The sequence below is a fragment of the Fukomys damarensis genome, unplaced genomic scaffold (genome assembly GCF_012274545.1).
Source record: "Fukomys damarensis isolate Sample0158 unplaced genomic scaffold, DMR_v1.0_HiC HiC_scaffold_14, whole genome shotgun sequence".
In the NCBI taxonomy this organism is placed as follows: Eukaryota; Metazoa; Chordata; class Mammalia; order Rodentia; family Bathyergidae; genus Fukomys; species Fukomys damarensis.
The window spans coordinates 40,712,988-40,737,686 of NW_022900926.1; the positions used below are offsets into that span (position 1 = coordinate 40,712,988).

The 24,699-nt window shown below is 34.6% G+C and overlaps 1 protein-coding gene and 1 pseudogene across 2 annotated transcripts in view; both read left to right on the forward strand.

Annotated features, from left to right (window-relative positions):
* Positions 1-24,699, forward strand: part of Prkn (parkin RBR E3 ubiquitin protein ligase) — a 1,339,037-nt gene that overhangs the window by 18,055 nt on the left and 1,296,283 nt on the right. The gene's annotated exons all lie outside the window — the stretch shown is intronic.
* LOC104849455 lies at positions 9,892-10,504 on the forward strand (annotated as a pseudogene).

Genomic DNA, 24,699 nt, shown 5'->3' on the forward strand with positions numbered 1-24,699 from the left:
ATCACCTGAATTATTTGTTCTTTCTTTGTGGTAGCAAAATAAGAGAAATTTTGTCAGTCGACTATGATCAATATCATCAGTGACTACTATAACATTTAGCTATTACTATGTTTTTAAGAATTGGTCATTAATCTTTCTTTATATTTTTATATTTCTGATGAGTTTCCTCTATTTTTGCAAATAGGATGGAAAATGAAATGGATAAAAATAAAGGCTGATGTTTATTGAATGCTAATATTGGGCTTTATATTTTGAGTACTGTACCTGATTTATGCCACTTAATCTTCACAATCTCCTCTGACACTATTATAGTCCTTGAGTTACCCTAGAGGAAACTGAATCTTGGAGAGGTCTGATGGCTGGTCCAGGGATGCAATGAGGAACAGGCTGAATGAGAGCATGAGCCTAGGCAGTGTGGCCTCAGATCTTGCACACTCGGACATATCCTCCTGCCCATATTTTGTGCTTACCTTCTCTTATTTCCCCTGTGTTCTTACCAGGTCTCTTCTTTCCTAAAAAAAAGCCTCTCCCTTGCCTCTTGAATTAGTTTAGAGGCTAAAAAAGCAGATGAAGCTAAAAAGTTTTTTTGACTTATAACAATTTCCTCCAGAATTATCTTGTTGAAAGTAAATAGTCCATCTGGCTTCATCTTTTCACAGAGCAAAACTCCTGAGTGAGCTTTGTGACTGATGCTGGCTACATTCCATGCAGTGCGCCTGTTGGCCCTAAGCTAGATGAGCACAATCTGTTTCTTCTATTTCTAATAAAGGAAGAGAGTGCCTTCATTTGCCTCTTTAATTCATGGCTTCAATTTTATGTCCTTCTTTCTCACAATGGCAGCTTTCCTGCTGTTATTTTTTTTTTCCCTTCGACATTCAGGTAAATTTGAAATTATATAATAAATGCTTTTCAGTACAAAGATACTACAATGATAAAACATTAAAACTTGCATTTTAAAACGATGCAAGAGGATGTTAGCTGTGTGACTCCTATTGATTAGTAGGTGCTGGAGGGGACGATAGAGGAAGCTGTCCCTGTTGCTTGCTCTCTTGTTCTCTGAATAAATAGGAGTGTTTAGCCTTCTGTGCCAGAGTCCACAGGAGTCAGACAGTCAACCTCTACACAGTCTGAGAGTTTACTTCTAAGTACCTTAATTTGGCTCCTGAGTTTACTTCTAAGAAACAGCAGGGACTATCTCTCTAGCCCCAATAATTACTTTCCTACAGGGCTGACTGAGGATAACAGAATGGAGATTTAAAAATTGAACCTAAATTCTCCCTGGCCAAGAATATCATTTGATTCTTTCAGTGTCACAGAACAAATAAGAATATTGTAAACCTCTTAAGGTAATAAATGAATTATTTTAATTTTCTTGTGGAACCATCTTTTGTGAAGCCATCAGGAAGTGTTTGATGCTGTCTTTCTATGACTCACAACTCTTCTCCACATCTTATTATTTTGATGAAAGAGATCCTAAAAACCAGTTCCTTGTCTAATATTGCTCACTAGAATATCCATTCAGAAATAGGCTTATATGGATTTTATGTTTTATCTTCTTAAAGAGTTCTACCAAGGTCCACTTCATTAGGATTACATATCTGATCAAAAGAACTGCATTTCAGGTCCAGAATGTGTGGACTCGCCTTGCCATATTAAATCTACATTTGTGAAATTACAAGTGCAAATTATATCATTATAAAGCTATTTCTGAAAACAATATTCCAATAAAGCAAAGGGATCTTACTGGAATTCTTTGAGGGGTAAGAAAGGGAGGGGATAGTCTAAGAAAGGTCTGTTTCCTCAACTCTTGCTCTTCACTTCAACTATTTCCAGTGTACCACTTCAAGCAACCTACTCTTATCTGTCTGGCATGAGGGCTGATGTAAAGGGCTTCTATCACATACATTTTCTTTGTGTGTGTGTGTGTGTGTGTGTGTGTTTGGTTTTTTGCGACAGGGTCTCATGTAGTTGAGACTGACCTGGAACTCATTATGTAGCCCAGGCTGGTCTTGAACTCACAGTGATCCTCTTGCCTCAGCCTCCTGAGTGCTGGGATTACAGGCATGTTCCACCACACCCAGCTATCACGTACATTTTGTAAAAAGCAGGAAGAGCCAATTTTGAGTACTTATCACTCACGTTTCCCATTTTAACATTTAAAAGCTTTTTTTGTATGTAAGGGGTAGCAAGTGTAAAAAACTCTAAAGCAAAGGAACATGGCCTACAAATAATATGTAAGGCACATTTTTACTTTTGAGAAGTTACATTTCTCAATATATCTTCTTTCAATATATACATCTACACAGTAGGCAAATACCGTATAGTAAGATTGATTTGATTTAAAAGTGATTAAAGAGAGAACTATATTTTGGAAATTTTTTATAATATAAATCATCTTGGAGTACCTGCTCTGTGCTAAATCTGACAAGGCCCATTTATATATATAATAACTTAACAGTTTTCAACTAATAGTTCTCATCGTCCTTAATTTACAGATGAGTAAATGAAGGCTCGTTTGTTTTTTCCTACCTAGAACACATTTTTATTTATTAAAATATTTACAAAATATTGAAACATTAAATTTCATAGCTGATTATACTTTAAGGAATCGTGTTTAAACAGCATGTTTGGAAATCAATACATTTCCGCTAAAATTTTTTTAAGGTATTAGGTTAGCAAAATGTTCTAATGAAGTTGGACATGTAGTTTAAATATGACAAAAAGCTACAGAATGGGCTGAGACATTCATCTGTCTAGTTATTTCACAGGAAACTCAAAATAGAAGACTGGAGCCAAGAAGTTGGCTGTTGATGATTTGATTTAATTTCTGATGCTTAATCTTCTAAGAAATTTTGGTCATGAAGCGATAGGACTTATATGGGGAGGGATTGTTGATGCAAGGCCTTGGCTTCTTGGGAAGGCAGAGGCAGTTTGTTTACTCAGAGTACCACACTCCTGTGGTCGACTTTCTGGTTACCACTTCCTGTAGAGCCTTGTGCCTGATGACGTAGACCCTCCTGGCCCAGGTGAGTGGCACTTCTGAGGACTGTCATTGTCCTTACACTTTGCTCTCGCTGTTTTACTCTTAGACATTCTGAGGGTACCAGGTCAAGAATGTATTGTAGGCCCCAAATTTATCCATCTCCTACCCTGTCCCATTTCTCAGATAAGGTCCTTAATTATGAAACAAATTCCCTTTCCTCCAGCACTAGATCAAGTAAGGCTTCAACTGTGTGGTGCCACAGTGGTTCTAGCACCTGGGAGTATGCTGACATTTAGTTGATTCTTGAAAATGTTGAACTGATGAAAGAATAACTAAACACAATTGAATAACTCCACATTTTTCTCACATCTAAAACAATGTCAATCCTGTAAAGATAAGGCAAAAAAATATTTGCTACCCATGGTGTGTGTAGACTGTATTCCATACATCATAGTTCAGAGTGGGGCTCTAACTACTGCCATCTATGTGACTGTGGGCTAGGATCTTTCAGAAGTTCACCCTCCTCATCTGCAAAGTGGGGTAATGTTATCTACTTCTTAGGAGGTCATCAGGATTAAATATGAAAACCTGACATATAGTTAAGCTAGACAGTTGTTAAATATGTGAAAGACATGGAAAAAAAACCAGAGTAGATTACAGTCGACTTGTATTACGTCTCATCTGCATAGCTCTACTACTGAGAATGTTCGTTTTTTTCTTTTTTTTAATATTTGAGATATAAATTGTTTTTGTTTTACCCATGAATTTAAAATGTAATTGAACAATATAGTTATAAGTTAAATATGAATAGAGACAAGGAATGAATATAAAAGGTTTAAGCCCAACTTAGTAAAGATAACAGTTTTGTAATATAAGTCTTTTACATGTGTTAAAGGTTTTCTATCTAACACCTTTCATTTATTTATTTCATTGTATTATATCTGCCTTTGTGAGAGTCCTCAAATGTAAGGGTCAGAAATATACGCTCTGTATTTCCTTTTAAATCCAAACACTTAAGTTTTACTTTTTTTAAGTACTAGGTAGGCTATTACTAAAGGTGTTTTGCTACAGCTGTATGGAAAGATTGAATGTGTCTTAGTAGAAAAATAAATTGTAAAGTAAGACTTTCCTAATACTCAGCATCTAGAATGCTACAGAAACCTACAATAAAATCTTAGGTTAAATATTAAGTGAAAGTTGGTTCATTTAATTTTTGCCTAAATGATTTTAAAACTTAGTCTGCCTTTATGGTTAAATCAATGCCCTTAGATATCAATCAACCGTGTGCTTACAGTGGAGCCTTTCTCTGACACTGATTCATTAGGAAAGCTCATTTAAGGAGTTAAACATCTCTCACTTGTCAACACTGAGGTAATTATGCACTATTAATTCTCATGTCATTTCAAAAAGTGCTATTTTAAAACTATTCATTTCATCAGTCCTGAGAGCTGGGAAAAGGTAGACAGCCTGCTGTAAGCCAATTTAAGATGTGATTACATTGCTTTAGTCCTGCAATGCATGAATCAAGAAGTTGACTTAATACAGCTTTTGAAATGTTTCTTACCTCATTTTAAGAGATGAATATGATTAGGCAACCTTGAGAGGACAAAGGAGTTGATGTAGAAGAAAGGAGCTTTAATTTATTCTGCCATTTGCAGAATTAAGGTGGTAGGTGGGGAGGGCTGAGGAAGAAAATCCGGAAATGGTAGTTTTCTTTGTTTTTATCTAAATGAAGCTCTGTGTGTATCTACTTTCTGCATATTATTAGCAGGAAGTTAGAGTTATTTAAACTTCCTTACATGATCATCAGTGAAGAAATTGCAATATGATTTCTTTTTTCAAAGTGAAATTTTGTTGCTTAACTATTGAAAATTGCTTTCTAAGGAACATTTTTAAATAAACTAGAGACTCAGTATTATAAGAGATATTTGGAAACACTTGAAGTTCATTAATAATGCAGGTTTTGCATTATATTGTGTGTGTATGTATGTATATATATATATATATTGGTACTGAGGATCAAATGCGGGACCTTGCACTTGCAAAGTAGGCAGCGGCACCACTGAGCTAAATCCCTGGCCCTACCTAAATATTAATGGATAAAATTTTTGTTCCTAACACTATTTTTCTTAATTTGGTGACCTTTGTGGGACAATTGCCAAAATATTTTTTTTACCTCATGTTCTAAGGACACACCAGTTTACAGGTGGTTTTTAGTTCCACAAAGTCATTATATTATAGTTTATAGAGTTAAAATTGGTTTGATTTTATTTTTAAGTGCATCATTCAATAGATGATACATAAAATTAATTTATTTATTGGTAAAAATATTCCCTACAAATCTTCCTGAGTGCCATTGGTTTTATTTTGATGGATTTGTACATGCGTGTTTCTGTCCGGAAGTGGAGAAGTTTTGTTTGTTTGTTTGTTTTTTTGGTACCGGGAGTTGAACTCAGTTCCTTGCACTTGCAAGGCAGGCCACCAAACTGCTGAGCTAAACCCCCGGCCTGGAAGTGGAGAAGTTTTGAAGTTATGCTTTGGTTAACCCTAAAAGTTCAATGATGATGACCTTATCAATAATTCAGTTCAGTTGCACATGACCTAAAAAAAATACTTGCCCATTCATTGTCTTGATTTCACAGGCTTTTGCTACATTAAGCCCTAAGTAATTTTAGTGGCCCAACTGGTGTGTAGAAGTTTCATATGTTGATTGTTGTCATCACACTTAAAATGATTAATAGTTTATGAAAGTTACTGTTGTGATAGTGTTCATTCCAGTACTGACCACTAAGCCATTTAAAAAAATTCATGTCAAATTATCAAATTGCTTTCAAATTACTTTAACTGTTTACTTGCAATTCTGACAATTTTGATGTCCATTTCTATCCTAAATTCGTCGTGTACAGTAGTTAAGTGAAGATTATGATGTAAGATATTTTGTAGTCCCTTACTATAATGGAGTTATCTCATTTGAGAACTGCATTTTATGGCAAATGGATAATTATTTTTATTTATTAAAAAATGATCATGTTAGGGCTGGGGATTTAGCTCAGTAGTTCTGGAGCCTGTCTTACAAGCATTAGGACTGGAGTTCAATCCCCGGTACCAAAAATAAAATTAAAAAATGATCGTGTTGGATTTTTTTTTAATATTTGATAATAAAAAAAATCACACTTCATAAGTTTAACTTTTATCTTCATTGATATTAGCCCTTTGATTTTAATGGTCATTATCACAGATTCCCTTATTCAACAAAGTTTTCTTGATCTCTGAGGTAAATCAGAAACTAGAACTGAGTACTATATTTATAAACAAAAAGAATTTTAGACACAGCTTTTGCTGTATGGGAGCTGTTTTCATTTCTATAAAGATAATTGTTAGCAAAGTAAAAAAGCTACTACAGATCAGAATGGTTGCTTACTGCCAAAAGTATGAGCCTTATATTGGACCTTGAAGGCTGTATAGCTATTTTAAATGGGCTAAAATGTAAAGAACAGGAATGAAGGTTATGTGGTGGTATAAACATCTAATTTTGTGAGATGGCTAGCATGTGGGTTATTTTGAAGTAGAGCTTTATAAAGAATCAAATTAGGGATTTAAAAAGACTGGGCAGAATACAAGAAGGAATGATAACACTTAATATTTACTAGTTATTGATGTTTTCTTGGATTATGAGAATTATATACTAATTCTTTATGAATATTCCTATAGTTTGACATTGTGATCTCAATTTTGCAATCATGGAAGCAAGATCTTAGAGTCTTTCTAAAGGCCAGCAAACTCTTAAGAACTTGGTAGAACTATGGTATGAGTGTTCATGTCTGTGTAGGATAGAAGTCTCTAATGTAGCACCTTTCCTGTTCTATAAACAGTAAGTTTCAGAGGGGTTGATTTGCTTTTCATGTGGATTGCACATGTTCAGAACAATTTCTCATTTCCTTTTCTTCTTTCCTAATTACTTGCTTCCAAATTATTTTTCTTAATAGCTTTAGTCACTCAGAATTAAAAATATTGGAGTCATTTTTTACTCTTAATTTTATTTAATATATAATGTTTGAAAAAATATAAGAAGAAATGAGCATAGATCATATATTAAAGCCCTTGTTCTTAATTATCTGTTACTATGGTAAGCCTAACTTGGTGATCTCTGATGAGCTATATGTACTGTTCATACTCCACAACTTACTAGATTTTATCTCTTCAGGGATTTAGCGTAACATCTAGGAGGAAGTAATCTAGTTATCTAATTTTAGCTTTATATATTGTGTCATAACTTGGTAGGTTTTCTTACATCCCTTTTTCAATCCTATGTGTCAGCATTCAATTATATGATGCTTTGGATTAATTTTTCCTTATTAGTCTTTTTTCTCTCCAAAAATTTATAGAAAGGCAAGGATGATTTCAAAGGCAAGAATGATTTTATATACTTCCTCAATAATGTTCCCAAACATATTGATAAGTAACTTAGCCCTGATTTTGTTTTCATAACTGTATGTATAATCAGTACTAGTCTTTATCTAAATCATGAGTCATTCATCCCAATAGTTAATGTTTTCAAAATGATTAACAAAAATGATTTTAATAGAAAATAAAGAGCTCTTCAAAAAATGTTGAAGTACTATTGTTTCAATGAACTCTATCTTTGGGCTTGGTTTTATAAGTATTATTTTCTGATCAAGAAGCCATTTATAATAATAGTCCAGATTCTAGAAGTGACTCAGGGCTTAGTTAGCTAAATCACCCAGAATTTAAGGGATTATTTCTAGGAATTTGAGAACTTTAGAATATGCTGAAATTCATGATTTTCTTCAAGAAAATAGCTGTACAACTTAGAGATATTTCAAAAAACACTAATTGAGAATGGCTGCTATGAAGAAATCACACCCTTCTACATTGTTGGTGGGAGTGCAGACTAGTGCAACCACTATGGAAATCAATATGGAAATACCTCAAAGAGCTGGGACTAGAAGTTCCATTTGACCCAGCCATCCCTCTGCTGGGTATCTTTCCAAAAGAAAAGAATCATATGACAATGATATATGCACACCCATGTTTATAGTGGTACAGTTTGTAATAGCTAAAACTTGGAAACAGCCCAGTTGCCCATCAATTGGAGACTGGATAAAGAAGATGTGGTTTTTCTATAAAATGGAATACTACTCAGCCATAAAGAATGAGAAATTAGATTCATTCAAAGGACAATGGATACATATTGAGGATATACTCCTAAGTGAAATAAGTCATCCATGTGTACGTACCGAATAGTTTCTCTGGTGTGAATAAACTATAATAGTACATAAGATCCTAATGATATAATGGACAATGTGAAATAGGATGCATATTGAGGATATACTCCTAAGTGAAATAAGTAAGTCACATATGTGTAAATACCGAATAGTTTCTCTGGTATGAAAAACTATAATAGTACATAAGATCCTAATAACATAATTGACAATGTGTAATAGGAAGAAAAGGGCTAAATAAAGGTGCAGGGAAAGTGGGAAGGGTAGAGATAAGGTAATAAGGGAAAGGAAAAAAATAGGAGAAAATGAAAAATGGAAATAATGTGTTTATAAATGGGGAGGGGAGGAGGGGGTGAAGGGAGGGCAGGGGTATGGGGAAAAATGAGAACTGAGACCTTTCATGTAAAGGTACAAGATCCCAATAATGAATGTAACTGTACTGTATACCTAAAATGTACCAATAAACTCAATGAGGGGGAAAAAAAACCACTAATTGAAGGTCCTGAAGTGTGAAGAGAAACAAAAACCTGGCAGGGTATGCATACTAGCGTTGAGGAGAAGAGATATGGAACTATAAAAATAAAATATCTGTGTACAAGAAAGTACCTGTTGCCTAGCCATAGGGGCAAAACTGAGTCTTTCTGGCTAGTGGAAGCACAACAGTGGAACCATTGGACATTGGGAGCCATGACTCTTAGCATTCAGCCCTGGTGCTCATACACATGTGCAGGTACCATAGAATTACAAGCAGAAAGACAAAGAGAGAATGTAAAGGCTCTGTGGAAATTGTAGCAAGCCAGCCTGTTCCTTATAAAGGATTTCCTCCACAGCCCACTCTGTGACTTATGCTTAAATTTCATTAAGAAGAACTGTATCACAGTCATTGAGTGAAGTTGGGAAATGTGCTTTGTTTAAATTTGGGCATATTACTATCCTTAATAATGTCAGAGTTCTATCAGCAAGGAGAAAGGGAAAAGAAGTATTGATTGACTCTGCAACCAGCAAAATCTGACAGTAAATATGGATGCCTTGTATGTGCTGATCCTCTTTTAGAACCTATTGCCCTAACTGCTGAGACTTTCAATCAGGAAGGAAAAACATTACTTACATATTCACACAGACATTTATATACCTTGTGTAGGACTAAATATGTTAGGTTTGCAAAGAATCTCCTATGGTTGACATTTAAAAGGGAAATAACTGAGGCAGCTTAATGTGGCATATGTTGCACCATTTCTGTGTTTTTCATGGCTCATGAAGTATTGCTATGACTTCACTTCTTCCACTCTGCAGTCTTACTCAAACTATGACTTAAGAATATTTCCTATCCAGTTGAGCTTAATAAGAAATAAGGTGGTACCTTGGAAATTTTGGTTTTAATAAGCATTCCTTCTCTAAGAAATCATATTTTCAATTCGTTGATAACCTAAAAATGTTTAATTTTATAAAAATAGATTATATAAACTTATTTAATAGCTTTAAAATTCTTTAAAAATAGAATCCCTACTATTTTTCAAACAGATGATTACCAACTTTGACTGTCAGCTATGTTGAAGACCATGTACACATGTGTCTTTTAGCCTGTGGCCTCCAAGAAGACAGATGTTGTGTCTTTTTTATGGCAGTACCTGGAATACCCACCAATCTTAGGTTTTGATTCCCACCATGGTAATCACTCAACTTTGGTTACCTAAAACTTGTACTTGCCTAGCAGCAGTATGCTCAATTCTAAAAAGATTAATATACAGATCTGGCAGAGGGAGGAAATTAATGTAGAAACCCAGTTAGTTGCAAGTAGCTTTGATTATTTATCAGTTCCTAAGGAGACAGTTGGAGAAGAGTGGACTTCCTGGGATGAAGATGCCCCCTCAAATGTAAACATTGAAGGAAGGAATAGAAATGTGGATGCACAACAAAATGCTCTGGAACAACTATAACTTGACTCTTTTAAAGACAACACCAACTATATGGAAAACTCAGAAAATTGTTATTAAGAAGAGAGAGTCATTAACTTTTGGCATCCCAGGTTTCTTCAGTAGATTAGTAGCTACACAACATATACTTTTTATTTATCAGTCTTCTGAATTAGGTGTTTGGGTACCTGGCAAGAAAATACCAATGTATGAGAAGAAGATGCAGACTGGAAAGCAGAATTTCTGAGGCAACAGAAAATAACAGAGAAAAGAGAGCAGCAAAACAACCATGGAAGAAAATGGAAATGGAAGAACAGAGGCTAATGAAGAAAGTACAAAACAAAATCAGTTTGAAACTTTCGTAACAAGTTATCTTCAAATATCACAGTACCAGTAGGAGAAATCTGAGCTTCACAATCCATACAAGATTTGTATAGATTTAAGATTATTTTCAGGATACAAACACATTACTTGATTTTAATGCATTTATCAGGCCATCTGGGACACCAGGATTCTCCCAAAATACCTTAAACTCTTAGAGATTAAGATTCAAAGGAACAAAAAAGACTCCTGAGAAGTTATTTTCCTCAACATGCATCAAATATAAGACAATTATTTGCTACAGTATACCAGTAACTCCTCTGAATCTAGTGCTTCTAACTAAATAAGTAGATATAAATAATTTTAAAGGAGAAAAGAACTCTGCTGTATTTCTTTTTTCCAATGTGCATAATTATGAAGTGAATCGTTTTAATATCCTTTTGTTTCCATGTCACCTAACCTAAATCAAACAAATTGTAGTTAGAGCTTTAACTTTCTTATTTTTGTTGTCAGAGCTGGTTACTATAAATTTAATCTAATTTGAACGGGTATTGTTTATGTTTGATACATTAAAGAATTTGATAATTTGGGTTTTCAAGAAAATGATACTACGTGCCATACTATTATTTATAATAAATATTTTGTAAATCTTTTTCTTTTGGGTGGTGTTATAATGGTATGCATATTTGTTATTTATATTGCATGCATTAACATTGAAAATCAGCTGAAATTATAAAAAAAAGCAGAGACAGTTGAAGAGGAACAGCAACACTCAAGGCCACACACTGAGAGGTCCAACAGGAGACTTTGTTCAGGAGACTTTATTCAGGAGAGCAGATCAGAGAGAGAGAAGAGGAGAGAGAATAAAGAAAGGATGGTCCTTTTATTAGTTTTGGGCTGAGCTATTGCATATCTGTGAGCAGGCAGGCTACTTTTAACCTATCTCAGGCCAGGTTGCCTTCTATGGGTTTAGCTTTGCAGAAGCTTAACCTTCACTTCTCGAAGCTATTGCGGCCTTGGGAGAAGGAAATGGAAGGAAACTAAAGATAAGAGTGTGATGTCATTTTAAGAACATGAAGAACCCGGAAAATAAAACCTGTGATGGCAGCGTCAGGTCTCCAACAAGAGTAACATTTGTTAAATATTTTGTGCCAGCCACTGTGTAGTTAGGTACTCATTTGATTTTCAGAGCAGTCATATATTCTTTTGCTCTCATTGTATAATTAGTGAATCTTAATCTCAGAGAGGTCAAAACTGCACCAAGATTAGCACTTAATATGAGTTTAGCCAAGATTTGGATTCTAACTCCAAATTATAGATAATTCTGATTTTTTTTTGAGGGCAATAGGGTCTTGCTATGAAGTTCAGGCTGGCCTTGAACTCACTATGTAGTCTAGATTGGCCTGATCCTCCAGCTTCAGCTTCCCAAGTGCTAGAATTATAGGTGTATGCCACTACACCTAGAAAATTTACCATATTTTATTATCAGTAATTTTTATATTCTTATATATTACTTAAAACTTCTTTATATTGCATACATATAACATATAATGTATATTTTCAACCCAGGAAAAATTATATATTATCTATATCAGATTCAGAAACATTTTCCTAAGTTACAAAAGACTATTGAGGAGGCTCTTAAAACTAAACTTTTACTTTATTCTACTTAAATGTATGTACAGTGTGTCAAGATACTAAAAAATCTATTTCTACTGGTCAGAAATTATATTGAAGAGTACATTTTTAACAGTTCTAAGAAAAACATCTAACTGAATTGGTAGAACAATGAATGATAAAAATACACTGTATAAGAAAATATATTGAATGATTTTGTAATCTTAACTTTGCAAAGAAAGTCACACCTTGGAATTTTTGAGTGGTGCTATAAATTTAGTTCTATTTCTATGGCAATAATATGATGTTTAATGTAATTCTAAAGTTTTGCAATTTTAGAGTTTTTAAATGATAGTTGGCATTAGAGAGAGCAACCAATCTTGAGATTGTATTTATCTTAGATTATCAAATAATGCTTGTTATAACTTCAATTTCTGTGACCGAGAAATATTCATGCACTAATTTTCTGAGTTAAAAATTTTCTTTTTGTTTTTGCCCTTGCTTACATGGGCATATACAAGCTGAATGTCTCGGAGAATACAGTACTTTCAGGAAATGACATGAAGTATTGATGTGCTTTATTCTTATTCTCTCAAGCAGAACAGCCATAAAATATGTTCAATTTCTTCTCATTTTTATCTGCAGATTACACTGACTTGTAGTGCAGGTGACAGGTGTGGACATGATAGGAACTTATTGACATTTACTAGGGTTTGACTTCAAAGCTTTAGAGATGTGAAGTCTACGGATAAATTCACCTAGAGCTTTTTTTTCCACATAATTACTGGGATGCTAAAATTTGTTACTTACAAACATGAGTGTAGATTTGATGTAGGAGACCGGTCACATAATTCTTTTTTTTAATTAATTTTATTGATAGATTTAAAGTATATAGTATAATGGCATTCATCATTGGAAATTTGCACCTTTACATAATCCATTTTGATTATTTTTCCCCTTCCCCTGCCCTCCCTTCAATCCTTCCACCCTGTCTACAAAGACTTTGTTTCCATTTTTTCTTTTTTCTCATATTAATTCCATTCCCTTCTTTCTTTTCCCCTACCCCTCCCATTTCCCCTTGTCCTTTGCACCTTTTCTTCCTATTTCACATTGTCTATTATACCTTTTAGTCCTTATTTACACTTTCAGTTTCTCACATTCCAGAAACTATTTGGTGTTTACATGTGTGTCATTTATTTCACTGAAGAGTATCACCTCAATGTGCAACCATTTAGCTATAAATGTCTCTAGTTCTCATTCTTTATTGCTGAGTAGTACTCCATTTTATTAAAAAAAAACACGCATTTTCTTTATCCAGTCTCCAGTTGATGGAAAATTTAGCTGTTTCCATGTTTTAGCTATTACAGACTGTGCTGCTATGAACATGGGTGCATGTATATTGCTGTGGTATGACTCTTTTAATTCTTTTGGAAGGATACTCAGCAGGGGAATAACTGGGTCAAATGCAAACTCTAGTCCTAGTTCTTTGAATTATCTCCATACTGATTTCCACAGTGGTTGCACCAGTCTATACTCCCACCAGCAGTGGAGCAGAGTTCCTCTTTCCCCACAGCTCTGCCAGCATTTGTTATTGGTTGATTTAGTGATAGCAGCCATTCTTCCTGGGGTGAAGTGGAATCTCAGTGTTGTTTTCATTTACATCTCTCAAATGACCAGTGATGTTGAACATTTTTTCATACATTTATTTGCTATTTCTACTTCTTTGTCTGAGAAATGTCTGTCAGTAGAGGTACAAGAACCCAACAATGAATGTAACTGTACTGTATCCCTAAAATGTACCAATAAACTCAAAGCTGAAAAAAAAAGAAATATTTGTCAGTTCATTTCAGATGTTCATTTTTTATTGGGTCTTTAAATGTGAGAGGTCTGATTTTTTTTAAAGTTCTTTATATATTCTAGATAGTAGACCTTTGTCTGAGGAACAGCTGGTGAGAATTTTTTCCCACATTGTGTGTTTTCTCTTCACCATTAGTTGTTTCTCTGGCTATGCAGAAGCTTTTGAATAAGAAAACATCCCACTTGATTGTGCTAGTTCATGGGCAACTGATTTTTTTTTTCATAAAATATTTTCCTACACAAATCTCTTAAAGAGTTCTTTGTAACTTCTCTTCCAGCTGGTTTAGAGTTTCTGTTTTAATATTTGGATCTTTAATCCATTTTGATTTTAGTTTAGTGCATGGTGAGAGATATTGGTCTAGTTTTAATCTTTGACAAGTTGAAACCCAGTTTTTCCAGCACCATTTATTAAAGAGGCTGTCTTTCTTGCATTGAGGGTGATTGGCTCCTTTTCAAAGGTGAGGTGGCTGAGTGTGTCTGGTGTTGTTGCTGCATCTTCTAATCTTTTCCTCTGTTTCTTTGCCAATACCATGCTGTTTTTTAATCACAGTAGCTTTGTGGTATAGTTTCAAGTTAGGGATTGTGATACCCCCTACCTTGTCTTTATTGTCTAGAATTGCTTTTTCTATTCTAGGTCTCTTCTTGCTACAGATGAATTTTTGGATTGTTTTCTCAAAGTTTGTGAAGTATGCTGCTGGGATTTCAATTGGGATTGCATTGATTCTGTATAGCCATTTTGGAAGTATGGCCATTTTCACTATGTTGATTCTTCCTACCCAGGAGCAAGGAATGTCTTTCATTTTCTGATATCCTCTACAGTCTCTTTTTTCAGAGTGCTGCAGTTTTCAGAGTAGAGGTCTTTATTTCTTTTGTTGGGTTGATTCCTAGGTATTTCAATTTTTTGGATATTATTATGAAAGGTCTTAATTGCCCCTTCCTCTCTCAGTGAGTCTGTTCTTCGTGTACAGAAAAATTGTTGATATTTGTGTGTTGACCTTGTATCCAACTATTTTACTGAATTTGGTTACTAAGTCTAGAAGACTTTTGGTGGAGTTCTTACTGTCTTCTATATAGAGTATCATGTCATCTGCAAGTAGGGACAATTTGACTTCTTTGTTTCCTATCTTTATTCCTTTTCATTCTTTCTCTCGTCTAATTGATGCCACTAATGTTTCCAAAACTATATTGAATGGGAGTGCTGATAGTTGACATCCTTGTCTTATTCCTGATTTTTGTGTGAAGGATTTCAGTTTTTGACCATTTAATGTGATACTGGCTATTGGTTTTTCATAGATGGCTTTTATCAGATTAAGGTAGAGAATGTTCCAATTTTTTGGAGGGTTTTTATCATAAATGCGTGTTGTATTTTGTGTTATTTCTCCATCAATTTTGAAAGATAGTTTTACGGGGTACATCAATCTAGGCTGCAGGTTGTTTTCCTTTAGGGCTTGAAATTTGCCACTCCATGCTTTTCTTGCCTTATTGGTTTGTGTTGAGAAGTGATTCTGTTGGGCTTTCCTTTGTATGTGATTTGCTTCTTTACTCTAATTGCTTGAAGAATTTTATTCTTCTGCTGGATTACTGGAATCTTAACTATTATATGCCTATGTATAGAGGTTTTTTTTTTTTAATTACAGCTATTTGGAGTCCTATATGCCTCACTTATCTGTATGTCAAATTCTTTTTCCCTGCCTAGGAAGTTTTCTGCCATTACTTCTGTAAACAATATTTTCATGTCATCTGTGCTATCTCCTGTTTCTTCATTGACTCCGATCAGTCTCATGTTTCTCTTTCTTTGCATTGTCCAGCAGCTCTTGGATTGATTTCTCGTGTTCCCTTACAGTTTTAAGAAATTTTTCTTTTCCTGGTCACTAATTGCAATCCTATCATCTCTATCTGAAATTCTGCGCTCACATTGGCTCATTCTGCTGCATAAACTTTCAAAGGAGTTTTTAATCTCCTGGAAATCTGTTTGCATCTGTTTTATGGATTCCACCTGTTTCCTATGTTGGGATTCCATCATGTTCCTCAGTTCCTCTATTTTTTTAATCTATTTCCACTCTACATTTATTAATCATGTCTTGTACTATGGGCACAATCCCTGATGTTATCTGAGAAATTATTTCTGATTTCATTTTTTTCCAGGTCCTCTTTTGTTGCCAGTTCAGGAAGTTCAGGTGGTTGAGTATCAAATTGTTCTACCTTGTTGGCCTTTGGGGTTGCCTTAGGTGATCTGGAAGTTTCGTTTTGAGACTTATTTATGTATCTTCTCATTTCAACAGATGCAGTCTGCTGTGCCTTTGCTGAAGTGATTTTTGCTCACCCCAGTGGTCTTCAGTTCTTAGCAAGTCACTGAGCAGCCTTTACTCTGCTGCTCACCAGTACACCAACTTGTAGGTTTAGAATGGTGGCCTTCTGGATTCCTAACCTGACCTGTTGTCTGGGCGGGTTTCTGGCTGGGGCCTGTGCCAATTGCTGGTGCCCCTATGTAGCTGTTGTTTAGGAGAGCCTTTGGCTGGGGACTGTGTACCCCACTTCTTATTGTCTGTGTAGGCTTCTGGCTAAGGTCTCTGTGTACTTACCAGTTTCAGAGCCTGCCTCGCAAACGTCTGTGAAGTTTTTTTTCCTGGCGGGCCCTTAGCTATAGCAGATTATATGGCAGGCCTCTGGCTGAAGCTAGTGTGCCTGTGCAGCTCTTTTCTAGGCAGGCCTTTGGCTTGGGCAGGTGTACCCATGCCTCTGGGGTCAGAGTGGGGCTGTGGCTTGACTTGCCTGAAGCCATGCCATTCTGGACCACACAGCTGCTCTCTGGGATCTGGGTGCACTTACCGATGATTTAATGGGCTCTCTCACAGACAACTCTTGTTGGATTGTAAGTTCAATGAGAAGTTTAGTAAGATATCAATAGAAACTGCTTTAGAACTATTTTGGAAAACATTAAGAATATAACTAAGATTAAACATTTCAAAAACTATGTCCTTAAGCAAAAATATATTCAAATTGAATTAAATAATTCATTATAAAATGCTGCTCTTTTTAGAGCATGAAATTTTGTGTAATTTTCACCTCTTCTTCAGTTAACTATAGCTACCTGTAGTCTTTCAGGAGTATAATATCCCTTTAAAAAAATTGATTTTGAATAAACTTGGGAGAAGTGGAGATGCCTGTCTGCTCATTTGCTATTGCTCATTAGAGCATTTGTGCAAATAGACTTCCTAAGGACTGCCATAAAACACATACATTGTGTATGCTATTTCTTCATATTTAGTTCTACTTCTTAAGGTTCTTGTTATGCTGGATTTCCATGATTATTATCCTTGTGAATGGCATGTACAACAAGAAAAGTGATCCTGATTAATCTACTGATTGAGGATATTGACAGAAATACCTACAGTACACTGTATTTCCTCTTCTATGTCTAAATACCAAGTTTTCCAATATTTATTTCTGTAGCTGTGCAAAGTTAACAGGCACAAATTTATTAAGTGTATTCCATAACATATGTATCACATTAAAAATGTGTAAATTGAGTTACCTGACTGATTTCTAATTTGCCTCCTTCTCCAATGGCTCTATTTCACTCACTGGGTACCTCTTCAAATAGCTTTGTAAAAGAGGCTGCACTTAAACTCTTACTATGTACAAGAATTTCAGTTGACATTCAAGATGGTGAGTTTGAATATTTTGATGAGTTTGTGTATCAGTAACAGTTTCTTGAAAGCAAAAAATGTAATTATTGGTGTTTCATATTATGGTGATAAAAATTTTGACTTTAAAGGATGAATAATTCTCCTTTTTCAAGTTAGTTTTCTTTATGAATTTAATGAACAGGTGATCATATATGGTGGTTACATTCAATAATGTCCCCATCCTCATGTCTGTTATGTCTGTTACAGACTGATCTCAATACAGCTTTCTTACTGATTATTGTCAGTCCAAATCACGTTGAGACAAATGTTAGATAATCTTGTCTTTATTGTTAAAAGTAGAGCAACAACATGCCTCTTTGTCTCTTACACCTTTTTAATAAGTATTTCGGTAGTTTACTATCTTGCTTTTACTACTGATATATTAAAAGTGTCAGATATAAGGTGATAGAAAGGAAAAGAAGAATTAGAAAAAAAAGGCAAGATGACTACTTCAGGCAGTACTTGGTGAGGTACATACATTTTAAAGGGATGAATTTGGGGTACATCTTAATCTGTTACTTGAAGAATGATAATCAGAAGTAATCTGAAAATGATATATTTGCAATTGTTTAGCCTCATTCATTTTAAGTTGATTGTATAATTGGCTTAAATTTTAGAAGTTCTTTTTTATATTTTGATACAAATTATATGAGCTTATTCTTTCTGCTGACATATGGAAACTGATTACATTTAAGGAATTCAGTGTATGTTAGGTAGAGACAGAGTATCCATGACCAAGGAATCAAATAATAAGGCTGATTGGAAATGACACATCTAAGGAGAAAAGGTAATCTGATCATTGGGGTTGCCACGACCACCTTTTGGTTCATTGATTCTAAAAGATTTACAGAAATCAGAAATCCTGGATACTCATAGTTGTAGTTTATTATAGCCAAATGATACACACTAAAATCATCAAAGGCAAAAGAAATATAAGGCAGAGTCAAGAAGAGACCAAGAGTGAGTTTCCAGGTATCCTCCAGTGTATTTGTATGAACAGTGCTTTATTTTCCTAGCTTTGATTTGTGGCAGCATATATGGAGTGTTACAAAGTTGGGCCTCAGCAATCACCGAGACTTGGTGTCCAGGGATTTTATTGGGAATTTGGCCTCCTAAAAATGTACTACCTATGTAGATAATTTAGTTGTTTATTATCTATCCCCTACCAAGCTCAAACTGATACAGTATAGTCCAGGGTCCCTGGAGAACAAAGATACTTTTCCTATTAAGTTATTTGCATAAACTTTATGGTATGCCCAAGGTCCCTTTTATTTAAGGTGAATTTGTTTTGAGACAGCTCAATACAAACAGATACATGACGATAATATTGCTATTGAAAAATCCTTTTTTTTGGTACTGGGGATCAAACTCAGGACCTTGCACTTCCAAGGCAGGCAGTGACATCACTGAGCTAAATCCCCTGCATGAAAATCCTATATTTTAGAATATGCACTTCATAACTAATGCTATTAACTATAGCATGAAAGGCATCATTCAGTGCGAAGAGTGAGGTCTCTTAATAGTTATTTTTTAACTGAACATATCAATGGAGTATAACTAGGTGTTTTTCCAAAGATCTTTTAAGTTCCAGATTTATTTTTGTTATAAAGAATTTCATTAGCAAGGAAGAAATGCAGTTGAATATCAGATTTGACATAGGAATCCTGATGGAACCAGAGGCTCTGAACATGTGCTTTTCAAGTAAGGCATGAAAATGACAGATTATAGAATCATCTTTGTCTGTTTTGACCTGCTAAACATTGAACACCCTAGCAATATCTATTAACCGCTATTACCAGGAATTTTCAGTTTTTCAGTTGTGTCCAAATTTTTTTTTTTAATGCTTGAGACTTTTCTCTGAGGTAACTGAATAAGGGTATGTAATTCACATAATGATTTTGCTGGTAGGTTTCTGTTTATTTTATATGTGGTAAATGTAAGCTGTCCTCTTCAAAATTCACTTGAGGCCTGCTAATGAATGAAAGCCACTCTTTTTCCTACATGATGCTTTTCTGTGGAGAAAAACAAAAGTACTTCTGAGTAAGGCTAATGACCATCAACCATGAGAGTATGGCTGTAAAGGCAGATTTCAGTAGCAGCTTCATCAGTCAAGCTGTGTATCTGGGCAGACTACTTAACCATTGTATGTCCATGTAGCTTCCTGTCTGTGAAAGGTACTAATGGTACCTGTTCCATAGAGTTGGTTTGATATGTGTGTTAACACATTCAAAATGCGAGACAGGCTTAGAATGGCCCCTGTAAGATGGTATTCAGTAAGTTATAGGTATTATTATTCTAGAATAGTAGAACAAGGTTATTTTTTATTGATATGCAGAAAGCTCGAACTTGGCTTACACCTTTATGTAGATTGGAGTACATTCTAAACAATATCAATGTATTTCTTTAAGTATATCTTCAATAAAACAAATGTTCTGTTTCAACCATCATGAATATCTCCTATTCAGAGGATGAAATGAATCCTATTCTGAGTCCTCATATGCTCAGAATCAAGTAGTATTCTATCATAATTTATGCTATGAATTTGAAATTGATCAACCAACATAATATATGTTGTATTGTAGTAGTTTTGGTGTCGTCTTGTTTTTTAGATCTCTTTATACAGGACACATGTTCATGGGTCAGAGGTTTAGCTAAGATCTGATATCTTACACTCAGGCTAATTCTCCTCTCCAGGCTTATAAGCTCAAACAGTTACTTAAGATGCAATTTATGAAGTATTTGCCCTAAGTATCTCCCAAGAAGTTTATATATATGATATTCCTTTTCGTGAATATCCTATGCTTTTATTAATAAAGACTTAAGGACCTTTGCTAAGTAAGAAGCTGGAACCCAAAAGTAAATGGCATATTCTTGTCAGAAAGTTTAATTTGATGAATTAATTCAATAAACAGAAAGCATGTTTATATATAATAGCACTGGATGCTTCAAGACATAACAATAAAATTATTTCAAAAGTATTTCTGTGTTAATTCAACTGACAGTAATTCTAAAATTGATTTCAAGAATCCTAACAAGCAGTGTGAGCATGGCTGGAGAAGGCTGAGCATTTTTTAAATGTTATGGAGGTTGGAACTCTTTAACAGACTTTAAATGTCCATAAATTCATAAGAGGCTGCTTCTTGTTTGACTTCTGTGTTGTTTATCTGTTCATTGCTGTTAACTTCTCTCAATAAGAATGATGCCCTCTGAGTAATGCCCCTGTTGTGAACTAAGAAAGACCCATGAATTATTAATAACTACAGGATTGCAGAGCCCTTGTAGGAATGAGTGCAGTGTGCTCTCTAGGAGAATTCTGTTTACCTGATCTTGACAAATTAGAAGCATCTAAAACATACTCCAGCTTGTTAATACAAGAAGTGAGGGAAAGGTGACTTGGAAATGCATCAATATTTAGCCCTTTTGTGGAATCTCAAAAGGATAATAGGGAACAATGTTTCTTCATAAATAACTGTCTCTCCTGTCTTTGTGGTTTAATGTGGTAGGATAATGCCTTTCTGTCAAGCTAAGCTTTATGGTTCAATTTCTGCTGTACTCCTTGAGAAACAACTGTGAAAAAGTAAAAACGCAATTATAAAGATGCCTACTCTATAATCATTTAGTTCTGTTTATAGAACTTGATCCTTTTCAAGTATGTATTCTCCTATGTATTAAGCTGATAGGCAACAAGAGCAAATAAAACTCTATAGGAGTAGCAATTGTTTTATCGATAGCCTGGGTTATGTTGGAATCTTGACAAGAGCATTAAGAATTGTAACCACATTGATATGTAAAATATGTAGTGCCTTGCTACACAAGGAGATAGGTTTTAAGATCTAAATGTGTACATCTACTAAAGTGCTGTTACCATTGAAAACTTTGTTTAGGAAAGATAAAGGTAATTGTACATGTATAAGTAGATATCTAGTACAATTGATTTATTATTCATTTTGAATATTTATCTAATACTATAGGCCTTTGTTTTCATTTTTATCGAGGCATGTCATGCTAATAGTGAAATGTTTTAAGTCAAGTATAGAACTCAGAATTTTTCTGTATACATGTAGTTATGTTTTCAATATCCACATTTATATAATTTCTAAATTGTGAAGGCTTTTTCATGTAATCAGTGCAGATTTAGTATGCCTTATCTGAAATGTTTGGGACCATAAGAGTTTCATATTTTGGAGTTCTTCAGATTTTGGGATATATGCATTGACTTTACAATTGACTATCCCTAATATGAAAATATAACATCCAAAATGATCCCAAATTAAAACCTTTTGAGCCAACACTTACGAAGTTACAGATTAGGGTGTTCAACATGATCACCAAAGTCATCATTTTCTGACATTTATTGTGGTTCAGACTTCTTTTTTTTTTTTTGCTATGGGGATCTAACTCAGGTCCTTGTGATTGCGAGGCAGGTGGTAGAACCACTGAGCTAAATCCCTGGCCCCATTGTAGATTAATTTTGTCTTTTGAACTTCATATAAATGGAACTGTGCAATATGTTTTCTTTTATGTCTTTTTCTAGTCAATGTGTCTATGAAATTTATCCATCAAGCAGTACCATTTCTAATTTGGGCATTTACTTTATGGCTTGATTTTTAATTCAGGCTATTTATTCAAGTAAAATATTCTTCTGGTGGAATGAAAGTAGTTATAATAGATAGCTTGATACACAGGTATGTGTAAGAGCTTCAATAGTTGTTAGAATCACTAGCACATGTTTGTACTGCATAGCCAGCACCAAATAGTAAATGTAGTATTATTGTAAGGGTCCTCAAAACATTCCTTTTCTGTTGTTGGACTAATCCAAAAGCAGTCAGCTTTCTATTGTGTGAATTAATAAAATCTTAATATTTGTAGTTACTCCTTGTTGGAGGTTGTAAATTGCCATTCTTGTAGTCATGCTGAGAATCAAATTGCATTTGTGGGCCAGCAACACCCTTGTTAAGCTATCCCACTGGTATGATAATTAGAGACACCTGCTATGTTTTCCCTATATAAAAAGTAACACAGGTGAGAAAATTTACATACATGTCTTCAGTAACAAATTGTTATCATTTCTCAGGTTAATTTTTGTGTTTTATATAGATTGCTCATAATCAACAGTGTGCTTACTTTCTATAATTTTTAGATATATAACATCTGTAATAACATGACTATGTTAAAAGGCATGAGAATTTATGAACATTAAATTAATTTTATCTAGTTTTATCTCATGGAAGAAAGAGAAGAAAACTATTTCTCCAGAAGACTTTTAAGAATCTGTCTGTTCCCTCTCAGATGTTCTCCGAAGTAGAGCTTAGGGTCCCTTTCCATATACCTTGTAAGTCTTCCTTTCATTGTATCATATTTTATGTATTAACTTGGTTAAACAGATATATAGAACAATATCTATGTACCCCCGAATAAGGCATTTTCCTTCTACCTCCCTCCCTTTTCTTCCCTGCCTCCCCCTCTTCTTTTCTCCCTCACCCCTTCTCTCTCCCCCACCTCACTCTCTCACTCTTTCCCTCCCTCCTTTTCTCCCTCCCTTCTTTCCTTCATGTACTGAAGAATGAACCTGGGACTCTTGCTTACTAGGCAAGCACTTTACCATTGAGCAATACCCCCAGTCCTAAGGACACTTTATCAATACTGATCTTTTGTAATTTGCTGTTCTCCCAAATTTATAAGTTGAAGGAATAACTCTCAAAGTGATAGTATTTGGAGGTGGGCCTTTGGAAGATAATTATGGTAAGATGAAGCCTTAAAAGGTGAGGCTTTCATGATAGATTTAGGGACTCACACAAAAATATACCTACCAATGTGATATGAGAACAGAGAAAAGGTGGTGGTCCTTTTCAAGACAGTGGAGAACTGGGCCCCTGGTGTGTAGCTCAGAGGCACAGCACTTTCCTGGCAAGTGGGAGGTTCGATCCCTGGTAACAACAACAACAAAACAAAACAAAACAAAAAAAAAAATACAGAGGAGAGCCTTCACCCATTCCTATGTTGATATCACTGTGAGAAATATTTCTTTTGTGCAAGGCAATCAATTTATGATACAGGGTTATTATTCTTTATCCAAAATGCATGGGACTGTGTTTAACATTTCAGAGTATTTCAGATTTGGAGTACTTGCATATGATTTACTGATTAAGTATCTCTAAACCAAATATCTCAGATCCAAAGTGTTCTAAAGTTCCAATCAGCCACATGATAGCACTGGTACTCAGAGGAGAAATGCAGTTTGCCCAAAGTCCGTAGTCAGTCATTATTACTAGGGCTGATTTGAACATGGGTATGAGGATGTCTACATGTACTACATGATCAATATCAGATATAATTTATATGTTAGACATCTTTATATCATAAATATTTATGAAAATATATTGTTATATTTTAAATTTCTATTAACTATATCTTTTAGTAAAATGAATACTGATTCTCTAATATATATGTCACAGATCTGCTTGTTCATCTTTTTTTTTTTTTTTTGGTACCCGAGATCAGATTCAGGACCTTGCGCTTAAGAGTCAGGCGGTGGAACCATGAGTTAAATCCCCAGCCCCCTGCTGGTTCATCTTGCTAGATGTATCTAAGGAGAGGCTATGCTGCTATCTTTTGTTTTGTTTTTTCAGCACAGCTTTTTTTCTGATTTTAATTAATTTACCTTATCAACACTGATTAGTGTTTATAAAAAGTAACCTACACCTTGTATCCTACCCTGACCCATCACACTAATAAGTTCTGAATTATGCATTCTTATTATTCATGCTTCATTTTATACATTCCAACAAAGGCTTAGAGAATGAACAGAACTGATGATGAAAATCCATAATTTCTAACCCCAAATAATAAGTTTATTTCTTTGACTATCCTGATTCTCTAGATATATTTTAAAGGTCATCATTCAGCTTTTGCTTTACAAAGTTATCCTCTGATATTAATTGCTATAGAAATTCTCACCCCTATTAACACTAACCTTGAAAAACTAGAAATAATCTTGGAATTGTATAGAAAGCTACAGGGAATGAAAATACACATAAATACAATCTATATCTTGATATTTACAATTTATGCTTGCC